Raw genomic sequence first — 11036 nt, forward strand, 5'->3', positions numbered from 1 at the left:
ACACCCAGAAATCTATGGCATTTTTTATAGACCAATAATGAACTCACAGAAAGAAAAACAACAAAAACAAACACATTTACCATTGCACCAAAAAAATTACGATAACTTGGAATAAACTTAACTAAGGAGATAAAAGGCCTGTACTTGGAAAAGTACAGGACATTGAAAAAAGTGATAGAGGAAGACATAAACAAATGAAAGAATATACCATGTTCATGGATTGGTAGAATCAATATCATTAAACTGTCTATACTATCCAAAGCAATATATAGATTTAATGCAATCCCCATTAAAATACCAATGGCATATTTCAAAGACCTAGAACAAACTCTCCAAAAGTTCATATGGAATAAAAAAGACCCTGAATAGCCACAGCAATCTTGAGAAAGAAGAACAAAGTTGGAGGGATCACAATGCCAGATATCAAGCTATATTACCAAGCCACTGTTCTCAAAACTGCCTGGTACTGGCACAAGAACAGACATATAGATCAATGGAACAGAATAGAGGACCCAGAAATTGACCCAAGCCATTATACTCATTTAATAATTGACAAAGGAGGCAAGAGCATACAATGGAGTCAAAACAGCCTCTTTAATAAATGGTGCTGGGAAATTTGGTCAGATACATGCAAAAAAAAAAAAAAATGAAACTAGACCACCAACTTACACCATACCTAAAAATAAACTCAAAATGGATAAAGTACTGAAATGTAATATGGAAAGCCATAAAAATCCCATTTTTAATTTTTTGAGGAAACTCCAAATATTTGGCCCAGTAATCCCACTTCTAGGAATATACCCCATGAAATCAGAAACACCAATCAGAAAGGATATATGCACCCCTATATTCATAGCAATACAATTTATAATAGCTAAGGTTTGGAAACAACCTAAATGCCCATCAGCAGATGAATGAATTAAAAAACCATGGTACATCTACACAATGGAATACTATGCTGCTGTAAAAAAGAAAGAACTTTTACCATTCTGACATGGAGATGCTCATGGAGAGCATTATGCTAAGCAAAATAAGCCAGTCAGAGAAAGATAAATATCACATGATCTCACTCATTGGTGGCATATAATGAACAACATAAACTAATGACCAAAAATAGATCCAGAGACAGAGAAGCATCGAACAGACTGTCAAACTTCAGAGGGAAGGCAGGGGACGGGGTGGGAGGTGGATAAGAGATCAACCAAACTTGTATGCATGCATATAAGCATAATCAATGGACACAGACACTAGGGGTTGAGGGCATGTGCTGGGGGGTGAGGGTGGCTGGGGAGAGGTCAATGGGGGAAAAGGAGTCATACTATATGTAATACTTTAAAAAATAACAAATTAAAAAAATTATTTCTCCCAATGTCCAACGTTAAATGTATGGTTGCTGAAGCCAGACTGTTGAGTTTGGATTCTTCTTCATCCACTTAAATAGTTATGGGTTATGTCACTGTCACCTAACCTCTTTTATTCTGAATTTTCTCATTTTCAAATAATGATAACAGACATACCTAACTTATAAGGTTGTTATGATGATAATTAGTTAATAAATGTAAAGCCTTGGAATAGTACTTGACATACAGTAACTACTTCATGAATGCCACAATGTGTAATAAACCAAAATGCATCCTAACCGGTTTGGCTCAGTGGATAGAGCGTCGGCCTGCGGACTCAAGGCTCCCAGGTTCGATTCCTGTCAAGGGCATGTACCTTGGTTGCGGGCATATACCCAGTAGGGGGTGTGCAGGAGGCAGCTGATCGATGTTTCTCATCGATGTTTCTAACTCTCTATCCCTCTCCCTTCCTCTCTGTGGAAAATCAATAAAAAAAAATATTTAAAAAAACAAAATGCACATGAGTTTCCACTTCCCTGACTCCTATTGAGATCTCTCTTGGCATATAATATATTTGGCCTTTTAATATTATACTAAAGGTCCAGTGTTTGTGCACCGGCGAGTCCCTCGGCCTGGCCTCTGGCTCTCTGACATCCCCTGAGGGGTCCCGGATTGCAAGGGCGCAGGCCAGGCTGAGAGACCCCACTGGTGCATGATCCAGGCTGGGGAGGGACCACGGGAGAACTCCAGGGCGTGTCCGGCCCATCTCGCCCAGTCCCAATCAGCCGGACCCCAGCAGCAAGGTAATCTATTGGTTGGAGCACCTGCTCCCTCGTGGAGAGTGCACATCATAGCTACCAGTAGAACGGTCGAACAGTTGAACACTCGCTTAGGCTTTTATATATATAGATTTCTAACACAGTGCCACACAGTGCAGATGCTCAAAAATATATATATATCATAAAAATGAATTCATTGTGTATTTGTTGATACAGTATTTAATTTTTACTTCCTTTAAGGAAAGAGTCTGCATAATATGCATAATTATTTTCAATAATACTGTTAAATTTAATATTATTAATTTTATACAGTGCTGTATATTGCTCTGGTGTTAGCCATTAATATTTTGTATCCTTGTAAACAGAAAGGATTTTGTCATTTTGACAAAAATCTGGGAGTAGATTGCTCATATCATTTAGTCCATTCTAGGCCTGAAAATTTTGGCTCTACTAATCAGGTAGAGTTCACTCAGTTCAATATCTGAAAGATGTCTTTTATGGAGAGGATTAAAAATAGCATAATATTTGTTGAAAATGACTGAACCAAATTATAGTGTTTGAGTTATACAGTTTCTTATGTGTGTATAAAAAATTATTATGAGCCCTAACCGGTTTGGCTCAGTGGATAGAGCATCGGCCTGCGGACTGAAGGGTCCCAGGTTCGATTCCAGTCAAGGGCACGTACCTTGGTTGTTGGCACATCCCCAGTAAGGGGTGTGCAGGAGGCAGCTGATCGATGTTTCTCTCTCATTGATGTTTCTCTCTATCCCTCTCCCTTCCTCTCTGTAAAAAATCAATAAAATATATTTAAAAAAATTATTATGAGTGGATTCTTACATATCCTTTTGCTAGTCCCACAAACAGATAGTGATTTATTACCAACATGTCCTTATTGTTTCCATATGTAATCAATATAAAATTAGCAAGAAGACATTTTTATTTACTCTCTCATAGTAAGTGTTTGAAGTCTGGTGTGTATTTTGCACTTACTGCACATTTCAAGGACTCACCAGCCACGTGTGAGTAGTGGTTACTATGTTGAACAATGCAGACGTGGGTCCTAATATTTGCTTAACTTCTTGCTCAAAATTAAGCAAGTACTGTTTTTATTTGTTTGCTTGTTCTACTCATTTATATCTACTGAATTTTGCTTTAAACTAAGAAACTCTTTAATTCAAGATGGCAATTAATGAAATGAAGTTCTCTGCCTATCTAAATCTGAGAGTTCCGTCTTATATACGCCCTACTCTCCAGTGGATGTGGTATTCTATGTAATTTGTGTGTCTGTATTTTACCTACATGTTTTGGAAAGAAATGACAATTTTTAGTGGGAAAAACAATGGCCCAATCCTACAATGATCCCAGGAAGCACTTCTAAATAACAATGTTTATTCTCCTAGAAGAAAGAGTTAATTAGTATCATCTTGTAATAATTTCCTAGGATGAACAATGTAATCCGATTTGAGCTCATGTAACTTCAACTTTATAATTTAGCTTTGTAGTGTATTCAGACCAATTAATGTGTACTTCTGACCCATGGGTTTTGTTATTTACTCAACACAATCAGTATAGTCTCTTACTGGAATTGCTCATCATGACTTCTCTCATTTGAGGCTACCAGGTCCTCTTGAGCAGTTGTTTTTAAACTTTTTAATGATGATTTTTCTTTAAATAAAATCTCTAAACATTAAATATGATTTTATTGAAGAGAGAAAATAAAACCTCAATTTAGTTCCTCCTACTTTTGTCCCCTGAGACTTCAAAGAAGTTCTCTATGGCATCCCTATGGTGGTTGGAAATCACACTGAGAAAACAAATGGAGCAATTAAGAATGTAATTACAGTCAAATTATGAGTTAAGTTTCTCTCTTCATCAACTGTAGACATTCATGTACACAAAGGGAGAATATCCATCTTACCCCAAATCCCCCAACAGAAAGGTCACTTACATAAGGTATCCAAAATCAAAACCTAGCCAATTAAACATAAGTATAATCTGTAATGTGTACTTATATTTTGTCATGTAAGATAGCCACAAAAATTCACAAGGAAAATCCTGAGTCTTTACAGAAATAGAGGAAGTCCACATGGCATTACCACAAGTTTCTTTCTCCTTGCTATATTTCTTTTCTGTGGTGTGCTTCTGAAAACTAATGAGAAAATGCCTCTCCACTGTAAACAAGCTATGTTCAGACTCCTTGGTGGCTATTAAGTACAATGGGAGCCATCACACACAAATGGTTTGTAAAATACTGTACAAAATGGGGAGATAAAGTTGGCTATAGCTAATGCCAAGGATAACATGCATTCTGAGATCATAGACTCTAGTTCCAAGGACATTGATTACTATTTCTTTCCTCCACTATTTGACAGATGACTCTCTTCAGCACAGCTATTGTAGCAAGTTAGCAGAAATATGACTTTGTTCAAAATATTATTTCCAATTCCATGGATCGAAAGTATCTTTACAGAATTATCAGATTTTTAAAAAGTCATTGGAATTAGTAAAATATTTTAAATATTCAGTTCATTTTCCTAAGAAAATATAGAAGACTATTTCTTTTTATTCACATTACTAGAGGCCCAGTGCATGAATTTGTGCAAGGGTGGGTTCCCTCGGCATGGTAGACAATCAAGGCCTATTGGGGCCGATCAGGGAGGGTGGCCAGATGAGGTGGGGAGGGGCCGAGGGCTGGCTGGTTGGGGGAAGGGGCCACATGAGGTTGGCTGTGGGAGTGCACTGACCACCAGGGGGCAGCTCTTGTGTTTAATGTCTTCCTCCTGGTGGTCAGTGCACATCATAGTGACTGGTCGACCAGTTGTTCTGGTCATTCCAGTTGTTTGGTCGTAATGGTCACTTAGGCTTTTATATATATAGAACATAGGTGGTATGAATTTAAACACAAAAAATACATTTTGAATACATTTTTTCATGTACTGTTTGTTGTGCTTTGGAAAAAAAATTAGACTACAAGTTCTCTATGTATAAATAGTTGTTTATATGTACAAGTTTCTTTGAAATTGTTAATCTCTCATAAAAAAGAAAAGCAAAATTAAAGGGATATACATTATATGAAAACAAAATTTATATGGGGTAGCAGAGGCTTAACAAACAAGTTTTTAAATGATAAAACATAGAATGATGTTTTGATATGCTGGTCTCTGCAATTAATTGAATGTTTAGCTCTTACATTGTACACTGTATATCGCCCACATTCCCTGCTGAAGAGACTTAAAAATAGTACAAAGCTCAGTCTCTGCCCTGTAGAATATTATCAGCATATTCTCAATTTTATATTTTACATTTCATAATAATCATACAAGTTTATAAATAGAAATAGGTCTTATCCAACAAAAAAATCAACTTTATACTAGAATTCATCATTTATAATACTGGCAGCTAAAAACAATACAACAGTATCTACACACATTTATTCAGTAGTACAGCCATCTTTTTAATTCCTATCACTTCTCAATATAGTAAGTGGCTGTTTCCATTGCCCATTCCAAATTTTAATTTTACACTATTTTGTGGTTAAGATGTGTGTTTTTCAGGGCATTGTTTCATTGCACCTGAAATAAAATAGGTTCCTTGATCAAATGCTATGTAAGCAAAAGGTCCAAATTGAGCTATTTTCTGCTTTAGGCATTAAACAGTGTTAGAGGTATTTTTCCAGTTAGTGGGTAAATAAATCCAAATATAGAATAAGTGTCTAACCTGATCAAGGCTTTTTGGTATCCATCCAAAGTCATGGGTAATAAGCCAATGTGATCTATAAGCTATGGGTCTGCCCGGATCTGCTCAATATTCAGCCCATGGGTTCTTTCAGCTTCTGATGTTCCTGTTGACAGACAAGCAAATGCTGTAAGATTCACACTGTTCCTCATGTTGCATGTTCTTGAATATGCCATTTCCACTCACTGGGGAAAGTCTCTTAGTGAAAGGAGTTTTTAGGGGTAAAATAGGCAGGTTTGGGAAGTTTTAGGAATTAGGGGGCCCATGGGGGAGAAAGGAATAGTTGGTTGGGGGCTTGGAGCTGCCAAAAGGCATACATTCTCGGAGAACAAAAGGTGCCACAGGATAAGGGGAGAGGAAGACATCCATTCACAGAATATAGGAAAAAGCCGCAGGGTATGGGGAGAAAGAGGAAACAAATTTCCACAGGGAATTGCTGACAAATGGGAGAAAGAAAAAACAGAAATGCTGACAAATGGGAGAAAGAAAAAACAGATTTTCATAGGAGATAGAGAATTCTACCACTGAAAGGGGAGAAAGAGATGGGGCACCATGTGGGTTTTGAGCTTTGAAGTTAATATTCTACCAATTGAAAGGCAGCATCAAGAAACAAAGAACTGCAGCTTTTATAAACCGTAGAAAAAAAGGAGCTTAATAGGCTACCCCCTTTGGGGACCCCCTTCCTATGTGGGAGTCTGTACTTGTTTCCAATAAATTTCTATCTTTTCATCTACCACTTTTTGTCCGTGTCTTCATTCTTTGAATCCACCTGGACAAGGACCCGGGAAAGAAATCACCCTTGCATCCTGCTCAGGAAAAAAACCATCGGACTCATTAGGACTTCCTTCCCTGTTCCAATGATGAGCTGATATAACACAGACCATAACATGTATTTAATTGTATGACATTCAACAGTAAAAGTTTCAATTAAAGCCCAATAACTAGTCAGCAATTGTTAACTAAATATGAAAGTACATTTAGTACCGGTGCCCAGAAATACTAATAAAGTTTCTTCACAACTCCCAAGCCATTTTGCCTATTCAGCCATAAATGACTTGTAACTCCTGATGACTTAATTGCTCCATCTCTAAGGAATTTAGATTAAGTGATCTCTACAGTCCCTCAAAATAAGAGACTTCTGAATATCTTGAGATAGTTTTTCCCTCCTTTAATTTTATTTCCTTAGCCATCCAGGGGAATTATTTATGTAGATGAACCAATCAACCAGTTTCTTTCTAAGACCATGGAGAACAATCAGTTCTACAAAAATTTGTCTTAAGAGTTAGTTCTACAAATAAATTGCATTGTTTTATGTTTACTTTGTGAGATTTCAGAAACACAGTTTTAGTTACAGCTGAGCAGATAACATTTTTATTGCCAAATAACAAATCATGTAATCAAAAAGAGCAGTGGTAATCATCACAAAGGCTTAGGATCAGAACTTTTTCATTTTAAGAATGATTTACTCAGGTCGCCACCCTCCCCCAAAATATTACTCCTGATCTCTCCAACACAATAAGACAGAAAAATATCAATAAGTCTATTAATCTAGTATTTCCAGAAAAATAAGTTTAAATCTCTGGATAAAGATTAAATCTGCTGAGTAGAATGCAAGACCTCAGGTTGAAATAAAAGTCTGCCATGTAGAGTGGAAATTATAAGTACAATCTCCTAAGGTTAGAAAAAAATCCGTAACCCCACTTTTCACACCTCCACTGGGATTCAGGAGGAAGGCAAAAACAGAGAGTAAATGTGGTCTTCTGGTACCCCAGCATTTTCATAGTCCTGCCAGTTTCCAACAACGGGTGTGTGTGTGTGTGTGTGTGTGTGTGAGAGAGAGAGAGAGAGAGAGAGAGAGAGAGATCAATTGGCTGCATTCTGGGTGCCCCCTACTGGGATCATGCTCCCTACCCGGGCATGTGCCCCGCCTGGGAATCAAACTGGTGACCTCTGGGTGCATGGGATAACAATCAAACAACTGAGCCACAAAGGCCTGGAAAAAACTTCCCATTTTTTAAGAAAAGTTGACAGAATCCAGAATCCAGTGAGTACAGCATCCTTCCACTCAGTCACACACTCCATTTTTCTCTTTTCTTACCTATTTTACTATTATAATACTTGCTTGAATGTCAAAAATGCTAATAGACTGTGGCTCTAGGACAGTGATGGCGAACCTATGACACGCGTGTCAGAGGTGACACGCGAACTCATTTTTTTGGTTGATTTTTCTTTGTTAAATGGAATTTAAATATATAAAATAAATATCAAAAAATATAAATCTTTGTTTTACTATGGTTGCAAATATCAAAAAATTTCTATATGTGACACGGCACCAGAGTTAAGTTAGGGTTTTTCAAAATGCTGACACGCCGAGCTCAAAAGGTTCGCCATCACTGCTCTAGGAGAACAGGATTCATATCTGACTGTTTCATTGCCACATTCTTAGTACTTGGTACAGCTCCTGGAAAGAAGTATACTCAAGTCATACCTGAGGAATGACTGGAACAATGAATGAACAATGACTACCCTCACTACTACCCTGGAATACAGAGAGAAAGGCAGATCTCGAAGAAAAAGCATGACCTGGGTTCCTCTTTTCTTCTGAAAGGAAAGATCTCTTTAAGCCCCTTGCATTGCAACTACTTCAATTTCATAACTACCATTTATTTTTTGTCATATCATCTCCACCCACATGTAAATCCAAGGAAAACAGAATCACAGACTTATGATACTCTGTATGGATAAGTAAAGCAACAGTGTAAACTGAATGAATTTCTACACAACCAAGTAATTTTACAACTTAAAACATTTGATCAAAATATACATAATTACCAAATCACCACAATGATCCATTTTATAATATTTTTATTTATTTTAATGTATTTTTTAAATTGATTTCAGGGGGGAGGGAGAGGAAGAGAGAGATAGAAACATTAATGATGTAAGAAAATCATTGATAGATTCACTGCCTCCTGCACACCCCACACTGGGGATTGAGTCCACACCCCAGGAATGTGCCTTGACTGGGAATCGAACCATGACCTCCTGGTTCATAGGTTGACACTCAACTACTGAGCCATGCCAATTGGGCAATCCATTTTATAATTTTAACTAGTGGCCTGGTGCACAAAATTCATGCACATTAAAAGGGGATTAATTAGAGGAAAATTTTAATATTGCTATTTGCCCTTTCTCTATAATAGAAGTGTCAGAGATAAAAGAAAATTAGTAAAATATATATGAAAATCTTCCTCCTATCAGAGTCTGGGGCATGCCATAGGACCCAGAGCCAAGTCCCTGCTCACCCACAGTGCCTCAAAATCATGCGAGACCCAGACCCAGCCGGACCCACCCCCATTGGGTGAGATCCAGACTCAGCCGGCCCCATCCTTGTCAAGCCCGGGCAGGCAGGGGGCACAGCCTCAGGTCCCCCATTGCACCCTCAGGTCCCCCGGCCCGGGGCTGGGGCAGGGGGCATGACCTGAGGTCCCCTGTCAAGCCCCTTTGGGAGGGGGACACAACCTCTGGTCCCCCAGCCCGGCACGGAGGGGGAGGCGCAGCCTCAGGGCCTCCGTCAAGCCCTGCTGGGCGGGGGACGCAGCCTCAGGTCCCCTGCCCCAGCCCAGAGCCACGCAGCCTCAGGTCCCTGCTGATTGCTCAGTAAGGCTTGTTACAGGAACTCGGCCTCTGTGGTGGGTGCAGCCATCTTGTGTTATGAAAACCCCGCCTCTTCTGTGGGTACAGTCATCTTTGTGATGATGTGACAGTCAATTTGCATATTCCCTCTTTTAGATAGGATAAATGGTGTGTACCATACAAAGAAATTTTTAAAAATTTGTGATTTGATTAGGGAAGAAAGAGGTTTTCATTTGTAACTCAAGTAATTTCTAGGTGATAAATTGGCAGAAAGAAGTAATTTGCCTTTAAAATTTGTTTAATTTAGAATTAGTAAGCAGGCAATATGAAATCTCTGTTAAAATCACTTATCATTTATCATATATTTTCACAGGCCTCTTTGGGAAATAATAACCTTTGATAATTATCACTTTCAGCATGCATTTACCTTGAAGCAGGGTTTTGTCAATGTAATTATCAGGTTGCCTCAAACTTATTTCTATACACTACTGTTTTCATCATAAAAAATACAAAATGGAAAACACTAGTCATGACCAGTCACCCTATGTCCGTTTGTGCCATAATCATTGCAGGATTTTTAAAGAACATATTCTGAACTGGGAAATTAAACAATACAGAATATTCACAAATTAGAAAGTACCTCCACTTGAAGTAAAGCAAACTCCCTAAGATTCATTTTACCTGAAAACATTTAGATGAAATGCACAACAATAACAAGAGGGAAATAGCTAATACTCACTGAGATCTCCATCTTGCCTAGTGTTGTTGAAGGAATCTGTTGAAACCACTCATCCTTATAATTACTCTGTAAAATAGATATATATTTTAATTTTCATTTTCAAATGAGAAAACTGAGGCTGAAAGACTCCAAGTGTTTCCAGGAGATTGCTAAATGATGTTTAACACGAAATCCCTGCACGCCTACCCCAAGAAACTAATAAAGGAGAGTGTAGCCTCTGGAACACACGGATATATTGTCTATAAAATCTATCTAATCACAGACTATTTTCTCCAGCTCGCATTCCACAGAGCACTCCAGCTCACCGGCTCCAGCCAAAGCTCAGAAGTCAGGCCTGCCCACCTGCCCAGGAAACTAAGGATATTGCTGTTCATCTTCATCTCTGTGTCCTCACGGTCAGGCCTTGAAAACCCAAGGGCCAAATGTGCAAAACTGTATAACAAAGTGTATGCATTTAGATTGCTTACAGGATACGTTTATACCAGAGAAATAAAGAAATCAAATTTTTGTTGTTTTCTTTCAAGAAAATACAGCTCGGGGTTTCTGGTTTACCCCCTGTGCGTCATGGCATGCCACCCAGGGCAGAATCCTCCAGCGGAAACCATCCTCTGTCCTGGAGACCGAGATTAGAGGAAGAGGGCGACTGGATTTGAAAGTGGGAGCTAGATGAAAAGGGATCTGAGAAGTGATAACATAAACACACGGGCAGAAAGTTGAGTGAAATTCCAAAAGCCAGTAACACAACACACGGGGCATGGCTAGCTGTGCCCACAGCCCTCAGCAAGCTACCCCGCTGCGCTCCCCCGC

This window comes from Myotis brandtii, unplaced genomic scaffold (assembly GCF_000412655.1).
Source record: "Myotis brandtii unplaced genomic scaffold, ASM41265v1 scaffold1288, whole genome shotgun sequence".
Classification (NCBI taxonomy): domain Eukaryota; kingdom Metazoa; phylum Chordata; class Mammalia; order Chiroptera; family Vespertilionidae; genus Myotis; species Myotis brandtii.